Below are 19,853 nucleotides of genomic sequence, written 5' to 3' on the forward strand. Positions count from 1 at the left end.
CTTATTAAATTCCCTTTTTAAAAGCCATTCCATTTCTGATATATTGCTTTCCAGTAGCATTGGCAAACTAATACAGATTTTGGTACCAGAAACATGAGGTGCTGCTGCAGTTTGCAAATACCGTACATGTTGGAACAGCTTTTTAAATGGATAAGGGGAAGATTCTGAAAGAGTTGTAAGGAACTTGATAGAGAAGGCCTGAATTGCTTTGAAAAGACTGTTGGTAGAAATGTGGACTCTAAAGAGATCTCCAATGAGGTTTTAGACAGAAATGATGAACGTGTCATTGCAAACTGGAAGGATGACATTTTTTTGTGGATGTCAGGCAGAATTTCAAGAGTGTTGAACTTGAATATTTAACAGAAGAAATTTCCAAACTAAATGTGGAGAATGCAGTCTGACTGCTCCTTGCAGTTTATAGTAAAATACAATAGGAAAGAGATAAGTTGAGAACTGGATTCTTGGGTACAAAGAAACCAGAAATTGGTGATCTAGAAAATTCTGACTTCCAGAAAGTGAGACCCCAGTGAATAGTGCCCCACATGAGGTTTTAACCAAACATGGAAGCATTCAGCCATTATAGGACAAGCAAGGATTGGAAATGGAGTAATCGAGAAAGAATTTGTGGAAATTCTGTTGTATGATGGTTTTGATCCCTGCATACTACATAGAAAACCAACAAGTGTGTTGCAGGATCTGTATAAATGGAACTACTGCCAGTCTGGAGTATAAGGGACAGATTGAAGGAAAAATGACTTCAGAGGCAGAACCATGGAAACTAAAGGTCTGGAGCCAGGAAACCTCGGGTCAGGAGAGCAGACCCACCCTTACATGTGGAAAGGGTGAGTTTGCCCTGAAGGCAGAGGGCGGGCCTTCTGTCTTGATGTTCTGGAAGAGTTCTAGTGCCCCAGGCCTCCAAAAGGGTGGAGCACATAAACTAGGGGTTGAGGGAAGCCACTGCCATCCCATTGTTCTGGAGGGGTTGTGTGCCCCAGAGATGGCAAAGATCCCTGGTGTAGCCTGAGTGTTGCCCCAGTGCTTGAAGAGGGTGGAGCTGAGAGAAAGATGGTTCCCGCAGTGTTCCCCAATGTTGGAATACTCACCTCAGTATTTACAGAGAGCAAGGGCACTGAGTAGACCCTTGGAAAGGGTGGAATTTTCACTTTCTGAAGCCCCAAGGATAAAATAACTCTCTGACTTTGAAATCCAGTAGCATTTGCCCTGCAGGTTTTGGGAACTGTTTGGGTCTGGTGACTCCTGTTTACCTTTTGATGTCTCCTATGGCAACGGAAACATATATCCTATGACTGTCCCTCCTTTGTGTATTGGCAGCAGATAACTTGTTCTAAGTTTCATAGGTCCTGAGCCAGAGGATAATTTTTACTTTAGAACAGACTATGCCTGTAGCTGACTTTGATGAGATTTTGTAGTTTTAACTTTGTATTGTATTTGTGTTGTTACGGCAATATTTTAAGGCTTTGTGATATTGAAATGGAGTTGTTATATTTTGTTATCTGGAAAGAACATGTCTTTGGGGGGTTCAGATGGTAGAGTGTGCTGGTTAATACTGTGTACCCTAGAAAAATCATATTTTAATCCTGATCCAATCTTGTGGGGATAGCCGTTTCTTTTAATCCTGATTCAGTATTGTTGGGCGGAAATTTTGATTAGATTATATCCACAGAGATGTGATGTGCCCAATTGTGAGTGTGACATTTTGATTAGATGGAGATGTGACTCCACCCATTCAAGATGAGTCTTGGTTACTGGAGCCCTTTAAAAGAGGAAACATTTTGGAGAGGGTCGACAGAGAAGAGCAGGTGCAGAAGCTTGGAGGACAGTTATTTCAGAGACAAGGATGTTTGGAGATGCTTGGAGTGCCCACAGAGAGAGAGAAGATGCCTAGATATGTGCAGAGCCCAGCAGACGTCACCACGTGCCTTCCCAGATCACCTTTCCTTGAGCCAAGGTTTCTTTCCCTGGATACCTTAGTTAGGACATATTTATGGCCTTAGAACTGTAAACTTATAACTTATTACATTCCCTTTTTAAAAGCTGTTCCATTTCTGGTATATTGCATTTCAACAACTTAAACTAATACATAGGCGTTACTCCTCCTTCTAGTTTGGCTGTTGCACTTGGAACTAGAGTCTCTTACATAAATACCATTTCTTGGTTACAAGATGTACATATATATGAATAATTTGTTAGAATGGGAATTGTCATCTGTTTTAAAGTCTTGAATATTTAACCTGTGAGATCCAATTGTGGTCTGCTTTGTAAGAGAGTAAGGAATTTGTATAGGATAAAGCACTAAATGTTATGATGCAAAATAAGCTCAAATGTATGGAATCTTTTCTTCTCTCCTTGCTCACCACTCCTCGTTATAGTTCTGGGAATGAATTGAAAGATTGTTGATCTAGAGCAGTTGTTCTCAAAGTATGGTTTCTGGACCAGCAACATCAGCATCCCCTGGGAACTTGTTAAAAATGTAAATTTCAAGCCCTGCCCCAGACCTTCTGAATCAGAAACTCAGGGAATAGGGTACAGCAGTCTGTGTTTTAATAAGCCTCCAGGTAATCCTGGTGCATGCACAAGTTTGAGAACTGCCAGAGAACCCCTAGGATGCTGTTGTATTTGGTCTGGGCAACCGTCTAGAAGTGAATTTAGACACCCATCCCACTTCTGGAAGGAAAGACCTGGATTTACAAATACCTTTGTAACTACGTGTAGAGCTATTCTGAACTGGATGAAAAGTTCCAGAAATCATCTGATTCTGTACTAGAACTGTAGTATTCCCCGGGAGAGGAGCAATAAGGCAGAGTTCTCAGGGACTAGTATTTACCATGGTTTCTCATCAAGAGAAAGAGCAGACTCTCTCTACTTGAGAAATAGAAATGGAACCAGGATGTTTGCATGGTTGAAAAGAGGGCATTGAGACACCTGATGTCCTCTGCAGATGGCATTCTCTAGAGAGTTCTTGGCTTCCAAGACAGTATTGAGTGAAATGAGACATAGGCTGTTCTGATTCAGTCAGGAGAATCTGCCAACTTTGACAAAGCTATTCCATAGGGAAGCTCATGTTACTCCAGTGTCAGTTGCCCTGTGAATCTGGATCTAGGAGTTACCAGATTGTACTGTCTGGGTTCTGCCAGGGAGCTGGGTCCAATTTTAATTGGAATTGAAAATGGGGCACTGCAGTGAGGATGGCTAGATTTCAGGCAGCTTCTCTAGGCTTCATTCTTTGTATGTTTGCAAATGGCCTCTTAGTTACAAATGAACTGATCAACTTGTACCATTTTATGAGTATGTATAAGTTTGTCTTTGAGTTTATCTGAGAGTCTGTTTGGATTGGAAGTATTATCTGTTGGGATTGAAATGGTTGAAGTCTGAAATTAGCTTCTGAGATAACTGACATTTCCTAACTGCATAGTCTCCTGGCCAGCTGCTGCATCCCTTTGAGGACATAATGGAACCAGGGATTGAGACATTGAGGGAGAGTCCCAGTTTCTTAACTGTATGGCTGAAATTTAGGATTTCAGTTACTCGTGGTGCAAGGTGGGGTTGGGTCTCAGAAAGAAAGCAGGGGGCTAGTGTTAAACTTGGTGCACGAAGCCAGGGCCAGATTAGCAACAGTCCTAAGTTTTGTGCTATAAAGCGTTGTCAGTCACTCCTGTCAGATCTGCTTGGGGCCTTGGGGCAGGGACAAAGTTGAGTCTGAGGGTTGCTTGTGTGTGTGTGTGTGTGTGTGTAGGGGGATAGAGGATGAAAAGTATTAGTTTTGGAGGGATGGAAGCAATTGTTGGCTTCAATTATATGGAATGGAGAGAAGATAGAACCAGGAAGAAAGGGGCTGGTTACTATATTTTTCAAGTTTCTCACCATTCTGTTTTTTTCCTAGACTGATTCTTGATATACTAGTACCTTTCTTAAAGTTTAGCACTCAGAACTGAAGACAGTATTTACCTATAAAGTCTGATAGGCCACCTTGTTTGGGGACTCATTGTTTTGGACACAGCTTCTGTAATGTGCTCCAAATTCGCAATAATTTTTGGCACTGAGCAAACTGTTGACTCATAGATTCAAATCTACCAAGATTCCTAATCTTTTCTTATGTCCTTCTCTTAAGCCTCATTCTGTGCTTCTAAAATTGATTTTCTTACAATTATTTTTCTTAAATTTCAATTTGTTAAATTTATCGTAATTGTTCACTACCACCTGTTGAGTCTTATGTGCGAAGAACTTTACAAACATTACCTTTGTTTCACCTTACAATAATCCTGTAAAGTTTTATTCCCATTTTATAGATATGGGTGTTAAGGCTCAAAGAAGTAAAGCAGCTTGCTTAGATTCTAAACAGTAAGTGATAGAACATGGTATTCAAACTCTTGTCTGACTCCAAAGCCTGTTGCTTTTCAGTATCGTTCTACTAGTCCTTTAGTCCATCCTGTTTTGTTTTTTGGAAGTATGTTCTATTTTACCATATATTTGTTCTCTTAAAGGCCTATTCCTATATGGTCAGCATATCCCAATGTCCTTATCTAAGACATTTATAGAAATGAGACCAGGTCAAAGATGATGCAGAGCAAATCAATGAAAAAAGCATGAGCTTTAGAGTCAGACTTGGGTTTAGAATCTTGGTTGTACCTTCACAAGCAATATGACTTGGCAAGATCCTTAACTTTTCTGAACTGCAATTTCCTCCTTAGAAAATGTCTTAACAATATCTATGAATGGGTCTTTTGGAAGGGATGAATAAAATATGGATGTAAAGTGCCTGAACTATGGCCCAACATACTGTAGGTGCTTAATAAACTTTAGTCTGTTTGCTTCCCCATCACCCCTTCCCTAAGTTCTATTGATTTTTTTTTTCCATTGGCTATTTTAGGGTACTTTGCTTCAAGTCTAGAAAGAAGTAGTTAAGAATTATATACCATACATTATTATATAATAATGGACAAGTTGCTTAACCTCTTTCTGCTGCAGTTTAATCATATGTATGTAAAAAATGTGGGTAGAAATAATACCTACTATAAAGGATTGTTATGAGGATTAAATAAGTTAACATATATAAAGTCTTTGGAACATACATAGCCTTATATAATCTGTGCTAGTACTGATAGGTGTAAAATATGGCTAAATATGTCAGCTCTTAGTGTTTTGTGTGGTATATATAAGTGCTAAATTGATAGAAGCAAATATTACTGTCCAAAAAAGATATCATGAAAGAATCATTACATGACTTGCCAACACGTAGATGAGTTCTGTATATCTGTGCTTTTCAAACTTTAACATGCACAAGAATCACCTGGGGATCTTGTTAAACTATAGTTTCTGACTCAGCAGCTTCGTTGTGGTGGGGCCCAAAGTTCTGCATTTCTGACAAGTTTCCAGGTGATGCCAGTGCTGTTGGTCTTCAGACCACACTTTGAGTAGCACTGCTATATATTAAAACACTCCTTTATTTGTACTTCAGCCTAGTTGTAGTCTTTCTTGAAAGACTTCTTTCCAGTAAATTGCATCTAGTGATTAGTACTCTCCTTTCTAAAAGCTTAAAACCCATCTTTTTAAGAATCCATTGTTGAGGGCTAGATGTTTGCATGTGAAAGAGAGATCAGCTGTGTAGTTTACCAAGGACTGATGTAAAGGTCATCAGGTACTGGGAAATTTTGGAGCTTTCGGTAGATGTCCCCTCTTAGAAATCAGGACCACACATTTACTCCAGATATTGACCTTGCTCATCTTTAAATATTACCAGCTGGAGTTTCATCATGCTCCCCTGAAATCCTAAGAACTCTGCAGTTCTGGAGGCTTGAACTGATATGGAGTAGTTAGAGGCTCTATTATTTTTTTCCACAAGGCTTGTAGGCTTGTTCTTCTCTTCAGTTGAATATTGTACTTTTTTTAAAAATTTTTTTTATTAATTAAAAAAAAATTACAGAAAGAAACAGAAACATTCCCAATATGTGATCATTCCATTCTACATATGTAATCAGTAATTCACAATATCATCACATAGCTGCAGATTCATCATCCTGATCATTTCTTAGAACATTTGTGTCAATTCAGAAAAAGAAACAAAAAGACAACAGAAAAAATAGAACGAAAACAGGAAAAAAAACCATGCACACCATACCCCTTACTCCTCCCTTTCGTTGACCACTAGCATTTCAAACTAATTTATTTTAACATTTGTTCCCCCTATTATTTATTTTTATTCCATATGTTCTACTCATCTGTTGACGAGGTAGATAAAAGGAGCATAAGACACAAGGTTTTCACAATCACACAATCACACTGTGAAAGCTACACCATTATACAATCATCATCAAGAAACATGGCTACTGGAAAACAGCTCTACATTTTCAGGGAGTTCCCTCCAGCCTCTCCATTTCCTCTTAGATAACAAGGTGATATCTACTTAATGCATAAGAATAATCTCCAGGATAACCTCTTGACTCTGTTTGGAATCTCTCAGCCATTGACACTTTGTCTCATTTCACTCTTCCCCCTTTTGGTTGAGAGGATTTTCTCAATCCCTTGATGCTGGGTCTCAGCTCATTCTAGGGTTTTTCTCAATCCCTTGATGCTGAGTCCGAGTTCATTCTCGGATTTCTGTTCCACGTTGCCAGGAAGGTCCACACCCCTGGGAGTCATGTCCCACGTAGAAAGGGGGAGGGTGGTGAGTTTGCATGTTGTGTTGGCTGGAGAGAGAGGCCACATCTGAGCAACAAAAGAGGTTCTCTTGGGGGTGACTCTTAGGCTTAATTTTAAGTAGGCTTGACCTATCCTTTGTGGGGTTAAGTTTCATATGAACAAACCCCAAGACTGGGGGCTCAGCCTATAGCTTTGGTTGTCCACACTGCTTGTGAGAATATCAAGAATTCAACTTGGGGAGGTTGAGTTTTCCCCCGTTCTCACCATTCCCCAAAGGGGACTTTGCAAATTCTTTTCAGCTCACTGATCAAATCACTCTGGGATTCACTGGGGCATCGCTCTGGACAAACCAACAAAATCTCATGTCTTACCCAAGGTTCCATGTACTTATGTTGTTCAACCAAGCTATCTACATAAGTTATATTAGGAAATGCACTAGTCAAAATATAAATTTTGTAACAAATAAACATTTTTTGCTTTAGTTTCACACGTAAGTTGAAATTTTAAAATATTAATTACCATCTATTTTCAGCACCCCACTGTAATGACATTCCTTTGTTCTTCCTCATGCAAAAACATTTTTTAAATTTGTACATTTAGTCACTGTCATTATACACTCTAGGCAATCCTAGATTATACCATCTCAGTCTTTGTCATCTATCTTTCTTTCTGATTTCATTTGTGCCCCCAGCCCTCCTCCCTCTATCATTCTCACATTCAGCTTCATTCAGTGTTTTAACATAATTGTATTACAGTTAGGTAGCATTGTGCTGTCCATTTCTGAGTTTTTATATTCAGTCCTGTTGCACAATCTGTATCCCTTCAGCTCCAGTTACCCAATATCTTACCCTATTTCTATCTCCTGGTGGTCTCTGTTACCAACGAAATTCTCCAAGTTTATTCACTAATGTCAGTTCATATCAGTGAGACCATACAGTATTTGTCCTTTTGTTTCTGGCTAATCTCACTCAGCATAATGTCCTTAAGGTCCATCCCTGTTGTTACATACTTCATAACTGTATTCCATCTTACAGATGCATAGTATTCCATCATATGTATATACCACAGTTTGTTTAGCCACCTGTCTGTTGATGGACATTTTGGCTGTTTCCATGTCTTGGTAATTGTAAATAATGCTGCTATAAACACTGGTATGCAAATGTCTGTTTGTGTCCTTGCCCTCATGTCCTTTGAGTAGAGACAGCATATAGATGGGTCCCATTTCCTAATCCATTCTGCCAGTCCATGTCCCCCGATTGGGAAGCTTAATCCATCAACATCAGTGTTCTTACTACCCGGGCTTTTTGTCTTTTGTCTTTTATATTTCCCTCTAATTTTCCTTCTTTTTACCTTTACTCATGGTCTTCCTTTCTATACTCTTCTCCATACCTCTCTCTTCTGCCTTCGTATCTGTCTCTAGTGCTCCCTTTAGTATTTCTTGCAGAGCTGGTCTCTTGGTCACGAATTCTCTCAGTGATTTTTTTGTCTGAAAATGTTTTAATTTCTCCCTCATTTTTGAAGGACAATTTTGCTGGATATAGAATTCTTGGTTGGCAGTTTTTCTCTTTTAATAATTTAAATGTATCATCCCACTGTCTTTTTGCCTCCATGGTTTCTGTTGAGAAATCTACGCATAGTCTTATTGGGCTTCCCTTATATGTGATTGATTGCTTTTCTCTTGCTGCTTTCAGGATTCTCTCTTTCTCTTGGACCTCTGACATTCTGATTAGTAAATGTCTTGGAGTACATCTATTTGGATCTATTCTTTTTGGGGTATGCTGCACTTCTTGGATCTGAAATTTTAAGTCCTTCATAAGAGTTGGGAAATTTTCAGTGATAATTTCCTCCATTTGTTTTTCTCCTCCTTTCCCCTTCTCCTCTCCTTCTGGAACACCCACAACACGTATATTCGTGCACTTCATATTGTCCTTCAATTCCCTGAGTCCCTGCTCATATTTTTCCATTTTTTCCCTATATTTTCTTTTTTCTTGCCAGATTTCAGATGTTCCATTCTCCAGTTCAGAAATCCTATATTCTGTCTCTCGAAATCTACCATTGTACGTTTCCATTGTTTTTTTCATCTCTTCTACCTTGCCTTTCATTCCCATAAGTTCTGTGATTTGTTTTTTCAGACTTTCGATTTCTTCTTTTTGTTCATTCCTTGTCTTCTTTATATTCTCCCTCAGTTCATTGATTTGGTTTTTGATGAGGTTTTCCATGTCTGTTTGTATATTCTGAATTAAATGTTTCAGCTCCTGTATCTCATTTGAATTGTTGGTTTGTTCCTTTGACTGAGCCATATCTTCAGTTTTCCTAGTGTGATTTGTTATTTTTTTGCTGGCGTCTAGGCATTTAATTACCTTAATTAGTTTATTCTGGAGATTGCTTTCACTTCTTTTACCTAGGGTTTTCTTGCTGGATAAATTTGTTGTCTGTTTGTTCTTTGACATTCAGTTTAGCTTTTTCTGGACCTCTAACTTAGGTTTTGTTTAACAGAGGAGAATTTTTCAGTTCTTGTTTTCTTGTTTCTTGGCCTGCTTGTATGGTGCCTTTTTCCCCCCACCCTGAGGAGGGTCTACATAGGTATTACAGACCCTAGCTGGATTTTCCCAGACCAAACTGGCCTCCTATCAGGAGGAAAGAGTCACCTGCGTTGCTTTTCCCCCGAGGGTGAGACCCAGCAGGTTGAAAGACTTTCCTGTGAAGTCTCTAGACTCTGTTTTTCTTATCCTGCCCAGTATGTGGCGCTTGTCTGCCTGCAGGTCCCATCAGCATAAGATGATGCGGTACCTTTAACTTTGGTAGGCTTTCCCTGCTGGAGGCGTGGTAGAGACAGAGGAGAGGCTGTAGGCTGGTTTTAATAGCTTCAAATTACCAAGCCCTGGTGTCTGAATTCCTTGAGGGAGGGATTCCACCTGAGTTGGGCTTCACCCCTCCCCTGGGGAAGGCACAGGTTCCAGACAAGCCCTCAAAACAAGTTTGTTTCTGCCAATGCCTGGGGCAGTTGCAGCCTGAGGAGCCCTGCCGCTGTATCCAAAGGCAGTCAAGCCTTTGTAGATACACAGCCACAAAAACCTCTGTTTCCTTCTCTTTTTTTCCTTTTTCCGTCAGCCCTGCCCCCTTGGCGCTGGGGCAAAAATGAGTGACCTCCGCTTTGACCAGGTTCACCTGAGCTGGGGGCCTATTTTTAGTAGTCAGAATTTGTTAATTAATTCCACAATTGGCGTTTGTTTGGGCTCAGCCTCTGCTGCTGGTAAAGTCTCTTTCCTTTCCCCTCTGGGAAGCAGCCTGTGGGGGAGGGGCACCGGCTGCCACGGAACTCACTGTTCTGGCGGGGCTCGCAGCTGGTCCAGATTGGGGTATGCTGTGTGTTCAGTCACTGACGAGGCCCCAGGAGCTGTTCTGTATTGTTTCCGTTTATTTACTGGTTGTTCTGGAGGACAAACTAAAACGCTCACATTGCTAAGCCGCCATCTTGGCTCAAAAGTCCCCAAGATTGTACTTTTTGACAGAGAAGTGGAAGAAGTAGGAGTTGACCTAGACACTGCTCACAAAACCCTTTTTGTAATCCTTTGCTTTATTAATAGGCCTCTGCTCATTCCTGGGCTGTGACTTTCCCAGCACTTTTCATTCAGATCAGAACCATCACTCTTTAATAAAAGAAAAAAAATTTTATTGCGATATCTTCACGCACCTTACAGTTCATCCAGAGTATACAATGAATGGCTCATGATGTCATTACACATTTGTGTATTCATCACCAGCATTATTTTTAGAACGTTTGCATCACTCCAGAAAAAGAAAAGAGAAAAACCCCATGTGTCCCATACCTCTGCGCCCCTCCATTGACCACTAGTATTGCAATATATCCAATTTTTTAAATCCCTTATCCCCCCCATTATCTGTTTATTTTTGTACTCATCTGTTCATACCCTGTATAAAAGGGGTACAATCACACTGTCACATTGTAAAAGCTATATAGTTATATAATCATCTTCAAGAAACAAGGCAACTGGAATACAGTTCAGCTGTTTCAGGTACTTCCCTCTAGCCACTCTAATACACCATGAACTAAAATAGATTATCTATATAATGCATAAGAATAACCTCCAGGATAACCTCTCGACTGTGAAATTTCTCAGCCACTGAAACTTTATTTTGTCTCATTTCTCTTTCCCCTTTTTGGCTAAGAAGGCTTTTTCAGTCCTATAATCTTGGGTTCCATTTCATCTCCAGAAGACATGTCCCATATTGCCAGGGAGATTTACACGCCTGGGAGTGGAGGGGAGGGCAGTGAGTTCCTCTGCCAACGTGACTTAGAGAGGCCACATCTGAGCAAAAAAAGGGTTCTCTGGGGGTGCCTCTAAGGCATAATTGTCAGTAGGCATAGCTTCTCCTTTGCAGGAATGAATTTTGTAGTGGCAAGCCCCAAGATCAAGGGCTCAGCCTGTTGAATTGATTGGTCCCACTGCTTGTGAGAATATCAGGAATCCCCAGATGGGGAAGTTTAATATTTCCACCTTTCTCCCCAGTCCCTCAAGGGAACTTTGCAAATACTTTTTTATTCTGTGCCCAAATTACTCTGAGATATTTTAGGGCACCACGCTAACAACCTGTACAAACCAACTAGAACTCCCACCCTATTCAAGATTCCATGCAATTAGGGTGTTCAACTAAGCTGACCATATAATTCAAATTAGATAATGCACTACGAAAAATATAAATTTTGCACCAAATAAACATCTCTTCCTTTGGACTCACACAGAAGTTGAAGTTTTAAAACATAGACCATATCATCCTTTACCCTGTATTCTGATTTATCTTGGTCCTATCCATGTCAGCTTCATTCATATCTCTAGTTGAAGTCTGATCACTTTTTCAGCTTTTTAACAGTTGCTGTATTGGGTAATGCTGACTTCCATAGCTTCAGAGCTCTATATCTGAGTCTCAGGTGTCACATTAACACCCAAAGTTCCAGGGAACGACCAGGTTATACACAAATACTTCAATATATCAGAATTTAGAAATAAGTTACAACTCTGGGATAGATGTGACTTCTGTAAAAGCTTACAATCTAGGAACCTTTCCAATAGGCCCCAATCTGATAATCCGTGCTCTCGACTTCAGTTCTTAAGTTTGTATATTATAGTTAGTCCATATGATTTGAGGTATGATAGTATTTGTCTTTTTGTTTCTGACATTGCATTCAACATAATTTCCTCAAGGTTCGTTTGCCTAGTTGCATGTCTCACTTCATTCCTTCTTGCAACCAGAGCCATCAGTCTTTTATCTTCTTTAATGTACCCTTGTGAATGTCCTTTTAACATCTATACTCCCTAGAGAACGTGTACAAGTATACGAAATGTTTCAGATTATTCCCTTTTAAAGTTTGAAGTTGCTATAATTTACGATTAATTGCATGTTTTGTTATCAGAACTCACTTTTTTTAATTTTAGCTTTTATTTTATTTTTTATTTTTTTAAATACCAAAAAACACAAAGCAAATGCAGACATTCCTATTTTGATTATTCTGTTGTACATATATAATCAGTAATTCACAGTATCATCACATAGTTGCATGTTCATCATAATCATTTCTTGGAACATTTGCATCTATTCAGAAAAAGAAATAAAACGAAAGCAGAAAAAAAATTTATACATACCATACCCCTTACCTCTCCCTTTCATTGATCACTTGCATTTTAAACTAAATTTATTTTAACATTTGTTCCCCCTATTATTTATTTTTATTCCATATGTTCTACTTGTCTGTTGACAAGGTAGATAAAAGGAGCATCAGACACAAGGCCTTCACAATCACACAGTCACATTGCGAAAGCTATATCATTATTCAATCATCATCAAGAAACATGGCTACTGGAACACAGCGCTACATTTTCAGGCAGCAGAACTCACTTTTGAAAATTTCTTTATAAAATACCAATATCTGTCTTCTCTAGAGTTTTAGATGATGAAATTTTAATTTTGTTGTAATATCCACGTATTTAAAACACTGTAACAAGCTGGATAAAAATGTGGGCTCTTCAGGGTCAGGAAACCCTGGCTTCTGATTCAGGCTCCACCACTTTCTTGCTCTGAGACAATGGGCAAATTATTTAACAGCTGGAAATCTTAGTTTGCTTGTCTGTAACATAGGGATAATAATAGTGCTAATCTTCTAGAGCCATTGAAAGGACTTGATAATTCATTTAAGCTCAGTGTCTGATTCCTGGTTATCAATACCCAATAAATTTTAGCTGCTGTTAAGGTCTGCTGTTATTTAAATCGCTAAAGTTTAGTTAATGCTTTCAGATATAGCAAACTGCTTGATCCGATGAGGTAGGCAGGTACCTTTTTTTAAATGAGAGAATTGTGGCACACGGTTTTGATTTGCCTGAGAGCACATGGCTTATACAAAACTGGGTCTTTAATTCAGGGTTATTGGTGCCACGTTTAAAATTTGCTCTCCTAACTGCCTCTTTTCTGACAATGCTTGGCTATTGACTATCCCACTTTGAAGAAGTGCATGGTTACTTTCTGTTTGAGATTCTTTCAATTTTTCAACTAGTCTTATCTTTTCTTGGTCTCAATTAAGTCCAGTGTAGTAGTTCTGTCATTCTTTTAGCTTGAAACAGCAAGAATTTGTAAAATTTTCTATTCTCCCTTCCCCCATGCTCCCTTTTTTAGGTCAGTGTGATTCAGATTTCTAGCAAATGGCCAGGTTCTTGAAGTTCCCTATCTCTGTAACAACATTATCACCATGCTAGTTTTTAGAACTTAGAGTCAAGAAAAAAATCCATATCTTTTTTTCTTTCTTTCTTTTTTGAGTACATGGTCCGGGGATCGAACCTGGGTCTCCTGCATGAAGAGCATTCTACCACTGAACCACCTGTGCATCTATATTCTTCTTTATTGAATAGACTGAGGGTATTTCAATAGCTGTATCATGCTCATTACTCTCTTCTTTTATCCTCATTCAGAAATTCTCTAGTGTGGTCTATGGATTTCTACAGGGCATATAATTTTGAGACATGCTGCCATCCCACTTTCTCTCAAGATTTGAATGAGATTTGCCCATCCATTGACATACTGCCTTCACAAATCCACTAAACTCAGATATTCATGGGCAGGAATCATGTCTTATTAATTTATTTTATAAAATTCATAAACTACCTTTTTCTTTTCTTTAGCAACTGTGTATTTATTATAAACCATTTTCCTAAAAGGGAGAAGAATATGGAATACTACATGGAAGAAAAATGTAATTTTTGTTTTTCAGAGATAAAAATGCAAAAGCATAAATTGATATGATTTTAAAGTATGAAGAGAGAGCACAGTTAATTACTTAAATATTCCTTAACTTGATGTCATCAATAACCCCTAATTGCCACCCCGAATAGCTAAAACCACCTTGAAAAAGAAGAACAAAGTTCTTCCTGCTCTTAAAAACTTATTACGAAGCCATAATAATGTAAACAGCATGGTGCTGGCACAGTGATGGACATACAGACCAATGGAACAGAATTGAGAATTCAGAAATAGACTCTCATATTTATGGCCAACTGATTTTTGAGAAGGGTGTCAAGTGCATTCAATGGGGAAAGAATAATCTTTTCAACAATAGTGCTAGAAAAACTGGCAGTGTCCATGTACAAAGAGTGAAGGCAGACCCCCGCCTCACACACCATATATAAAAATCAACTCAAAATGAGTATAAGAGCCTGAACTATAAAACTCTTAGAAGAAAGCATCATTATGACCAAGTATTAGGCAATGATTTCTTAAACTTTACGTTTAAAATACAAGCAATGGTGGTGATCGTAGCATATTGTGAATATAACTAACAGCACTGAATTATATATGCAAATGTCATTAAAAGGGGGAAATTTTAGTTTGCATATATGTTACTAGATTAAAAATTAAAAAAACAAACAAACCAGTCAATGTAAAGTGAAAAAGAAAAAACAAAAAACCCCAAAACTGTACAACACAAATAGTTAAACTTATTGTAAATGATGGACTATAGTTAATAGTACAGTATAGATGATCTTTCACGAATTATAACTAATGCATCACACTAATGCAAGGTGATAATAGTAGAGTGGCATGTGGGAACCTAAAAATTCTCTAATAAAAAAAACTGCAAAAAATTAATAAAAACTCCGGTTGCCAAATCCAGCAGAAACATTTCAAATCTTTTCCTAGTGAAAATTTGACATTTGACACCGTTCACCTCTTTCTCCTTGAGCCATTCTGGTTTATCTGATGAAAATTCCTTCTGGTTCTAGGTGTTCTCATACTTCATCATCTTTGTTTTTTGTTTTTTTTTTTTTGGGTGCATGCATCAGGAATTTATGTTTTCTAATTAGAGCAGTTGTAGATTTACAGAAATATCATGCAGAAAGTACAGAGTTCCCAAATACCAACCCCCCCATGCACACATGCAGTTTTCCCTATTATTAATATTTTGCAATAGTGTGGTACCTTTGCTACAATTGATGAATCAATATTATTATAATTATTTTACGAACTATAATCCATAGTTTCCATTTACATTAGGGTTCACTCTTTGTGTTATATAGTTCTCTGAGTTTTTGTTTTGTTTTGTTTTGGGTGCATGGGCCGGGAATTGAACCCAGGTTTCACTCATGGCAGGTGAGCATTCTACCACTGAGCAACCTGTGTACCCCAGTTCTGTGGGTTTTTCTTAATTTTTTTATATTGATATCAACTTGAACATTCTCATTTTAACCACTTTGAAGTATATGATTCAGTGGCATTAATTACACTTACAGTGTTGTGTTACTGTTGCCACCATCAGTTACCGAAACTTTGCCATAACCCCAAACAGAAACTGTCTACCAATTAAGCATTAACTCCCTGCTCCCCACTCCCACTCCTGCCCCCTGGTAATCTGTATTTTAATTTTTGATTATGAATTTGCATGTTCTAATTTCATAGCAGTGAGATCATGCAATATTTGCCCTTTTGTGTCTGGCTTACTTCATTCAACATAATGTCTTCAGGGTTCATCCATGTTGCAGCATGTATCAGAACTTCATTCCTTTTCTATGGCTGAATGATACTCCATTGTGTCTATATACTATATTTTGTTTATATATTCATCTGTTGATGGACACTTGGGTTGTTTTCATCTTTTGGTAATTGTTAATACTGCTGTGAATATTGGTTTGCAAGTATCTGTTTGATTCCCTGCATTCAATTCTTTGGGGTATATACCTAGAAACAGGATTGCTGGGACATATGGTAATTCTATATTTAACATTCTGAGGAATTGCTATTCATTTTACAGTCCCACCAACTGTATATGTGGTTTCCTATTTCTCTACGTCCTCAACAAAACTTGTTATTTTCTGTTTTTGTAATAACAATTCTAGTGAGTGTGAAGTGGTATCTCATTGTGGTTTTGATTTGCATTTTCCTGATGTGTAATCATGTTGGGCATCTTTTCTTGATATTTGACTTGAATTTGTCTTTTTGTAATGACATTATAGGCGTTCTTTATATATTCTGAATATTAAGCCCTTACAGATTTATGATTTCTAGATATTTTCTCCCATTCTGTTGGTTGTCCTTTCACTTTCTTGATACATCCTTTTTTTTCATTTTTTAAATTAATTTTTAAATTTTTTCAAAAATTTAACAAACACAAACATTCTTAGTATATGATCATTCCGTTCTACATATACAATCAGTAATTCGTAGTATCATTACATAGTTGTATATTCATCATCATGATCATTTCTTAGAATGTCTGCATCTATTCGGAAAAAGAAATAAAAAGAAAACAAAAAAATCGTATATACCATACCCCTTACCTCTCCCTTTCATTGATCACTAGCATTTCAATCTACTAAATTTATTTTAACATTTGTTCCCCCTATTATTTATTATTTATTTATTTAACTCATCTGTCTATACCGTAGATAAACGGAGCATCAAAAGACGGTTTTCACAATCATACAGTCCCATTGCGAAAGCTATATCATTATACAATCATCTTCAAGAAGCGTGGCTACTGGAACACAGCTCTAAATTTTCAGGCACTTCCCTTCAGCCTCTCCAATATACCTTAACTAAAAAGGTGATATCTGTTTAATGTGTAAGAATAACCTTCAGGATAACCTCTCGACCCTATTTGAAATCTCTCAACCATTGACACTTTATTTTATCTCATTTTGCTCTTTCCCCTTTTGGTCGAGAAGGTTTTCTCAAGCCCTTGATGCTGAATCCCAGCTCATTCTAGGATTTCTGTTTCACATTGCCAGGAAGGTTCACACCCCTGGGGATCATGTCCCACGTAGAGAGGGGGAGGGAGGTGAGTTTGCTTGTTGTGTTGACTAAGAGAGAGAGAGAGGCCACATCTGACCAACAAAAGAGATTCTCTTGGGGGTGACTTTTAGGCCTAATTTTAAGTAGGCTTAACCTATTCTTTGCATGGTTAAGTTTCATATGAACAAATCCCAGGATTGGGGGCTCAGCTTATTGCTTTGGTTGTCCCCATTGATATGTCCTTTGATACTCAGAAGTTCTTAATTTTGATGAAGTCCAATTTATCTATTTTTTATTTTGTTGCTGTACTTTTCGTGTTAAGTCTAAGAATCCATTACCTAATACAAGGTCCTGAAGATGTTCCCCTATGTTTTCTTTTAGGAATTTTATAGTTTTAGTTCTTACCTATAGGTCTGTGATCTACTTTTAGTTGATTTTTGTATATGATGTGAGGTGTAGGGGTCTACATACATTCTTCTGCATATAGATATCCAGTTTTTCCAGCACCATTTTTGAGAAGAAACTGTTCTTTCATCATTGGATGGATGTGGCACCTCTGTCAAGTATTAGTTGGTCCTAGATGTGAGGATTTATTTCTGAACTCTCAATTGTATTCCATTGATCTATGTCTGTCCTTGTGCCATTGCACTTTTTTTTAATCTTTTTAAGCAGCAACTGTTTTATTGTATAACAACTGAATAACAACAAGTGGTATGGAGTGACATGACTAGTTAAACATATTTTGATTTTTTTTACTACTTGTGGGACAAAGCTGAAGGCCTAAAGAGGTCTGTTCTGGTTTGCTAGCTGCCAGAATGCAACACACCAGAGACGGATTGACTTTTAATAAAAGGGGATTTATTTTGTTGGTTCTTCAGAGGAAAGGCAGCTAACTTTCCACTGAGGCTCTTTTCTTACGTGGAAGGCACAGGATGGTCTCTGCTGGTCTTCTCTCCAGGCCCCTGGGTTCCAACAACTTTCCCCGGGGTGACTTCTCCAAAGGCCTGGGCTGAGCTACAAGTGCTGAGATGAGGAATGCTGAGCTGCTTAGCAGTGCTACCTTGCAATCTCTCATTTAAGCACCAGCCAATTAAGTCAAACGTCACTCATTACAGCAGACAGGCCTCCTAGCCGACTGCAGATGTAATTAGCAACAGATGAGATTCACCTACCATTGGCTCATGTCCACAGCAACAGAACTAGGTGCTTTCACCTGGCCAAGTTGACAACTGAATCTAACTACCACAAGGTCTTTGCAGTAATATATAACATTACACATAGAGTGATATCCATATATAATTAAGTGTTAGAAATAAGTTATGTGTAAAATTTTACAGTTTTCTGGCTCTTGAAGTTGAAGATTATTAGGTATGGATTGGTCCCTGCCCTGTATTATATATTAAAAACAAAACAGCAACAAAAACCTGGATACTTACAACTGACTTTTAGTACCTTAAAAATTCAGAATAATAAATGGTGACAATAGTAGTATTAAAAAGTACTTTATCTCCTCACATTATTAAAAATAATTACAGTTTCTTTTCTTGACTTTGAAAAATTCTTGTCAAATACCTCAGTAAAATGGAACATTTCTGCATTGAATCCATATAACAATCTAATGAACTCTGTATGTCCATAGAACTGGCTGTTTCTTACTAAAACCTGTGCTGGTTTTATCTCCAGCTCAAATGATGTATTTGATCTGCCGTGCTGAAATCTTCTGGGGTTATATGGTATTATGAACTGTACAGTGAATTCTGTTGCTTTTTTTTTTTTCAGCAGCTGTTGCATTGCTCTTGATTTAAATGCAGTGGGTAGATGTCTTGTTTTTCTTAACGAAGGTGGTCCTTACTGACTAGACCAACCTATTCCTGCATTGATAGGTGGTGACGTAGTCTTAGGTTTTGTCCTTGTAACACTGGATTCCACCTATGGTGATGATTTGAAGTTGTTCTTTCCAACTTTCATTAGATGATCCCCACCTACTAACAGCTGTGTACTAATAGAGGGTTTGCAATATAACTTATCTCCAGGTTTTGCAATTAGTTGGAGAACAAATTCTCTTTGAAATATGAGCAAAGCGTATCTGAAAAAAGATAGATGTAACAACAACATTACTTGGAAGTTTGCTGGCCAGAGGTGTGCCCTGAACTCTTGTGAATTTCAGTTATTTGTCTTGGATCAAGTTCACAGGCAACTACTTTTTTTTTGCCTTTTCTAACAGCTTTACAGTCATGTTACCAGTTCCAGGTCCAATTTCCAGGACCACTTAAGCTGGTTTTAAAGCAGTCTTCCTTGCTCTCCAGCTCCTGGAGCTGTTCATGCCACTTGCAGCGCAGGCCTATCACCTCTGATGTGCAACCTTCAGCATCGCTGGGGGAAGCTGGGGGCTGAGGGTTCTGGCCCACAGGCTGGGAAGACAGGGAGGACCAAAGCCAGCTGCCACGTGGGGTTTTTCGTCCTTCCACTGTTCTGATTACTGTAGCTTTTGAATCAGTTTTAAAATTGGGAAGCATATATTTATATTTATTCTTTTATTCTGAACATCTATATTATAGATGTCTGAAGTTAAGATATTGAAGCTATTGGCAACTTAATTCCCAGATATTTTCTTCTGTAAATTAATAGGTACCTTCTCCATTGCTTTTTTTCTCACATCATTCCTGATATTCATATCTAGGAATTTTTCTTCTCTATTTTCAGCTTAACACTGTTGAAGTTAAACATGTTTTCTGTTATCAGCCCAAGAGCGCATCTTCATTAACTCATTTACTCACCACAGCATTACCATGCACTGTGCTTGGTGTTGATTATGCAGTTGTGAGCATGGAAGACTGGCACCTGCCCCTTCCCAAGCTTACCAGCTTATAGGGAACAAATAACCAAGAATATAAGCTTTTTTT

General features: G+C 38.2%; 1 protein-coding gene and 1 pseudogene across 3 annotated transcripts in view; one reads left to right on the plus strand and one right to left on the minus strand.

Moving 5' to 3' along the window:
- Positions 1 to 19,853, plus strand: part of PTPN9 (protein tyrosine phosphatase non-receptor type 9) — a 102,199-nt gene that overhangs the window by 14,272 nt on the left and 68,074 nt on the right. The gene's annotated exons all lie outside the window — the stretch shown is intronic.
- LOC143652687 (dimethyladenosine transferase pseudogene) lies at positions 18,454 to 19,273 on the minus strand (annotated as a pseudogene).

The sequence above is a fragment of the Tamandua tetradactyla genome, chromosome 12, assembly GCF_023851605.1.
Source record: "Tamandua tetradactyla isolate mTamTet1 chromosome 12, mTamTet1.pri, whole genome shotgun sequence".
NCBI lineage: Eukaryota > Metazoa > Chordata > Mammalia > Pilosa > Myrmecophagidae > Tamandua > Tamandua tetradactyla.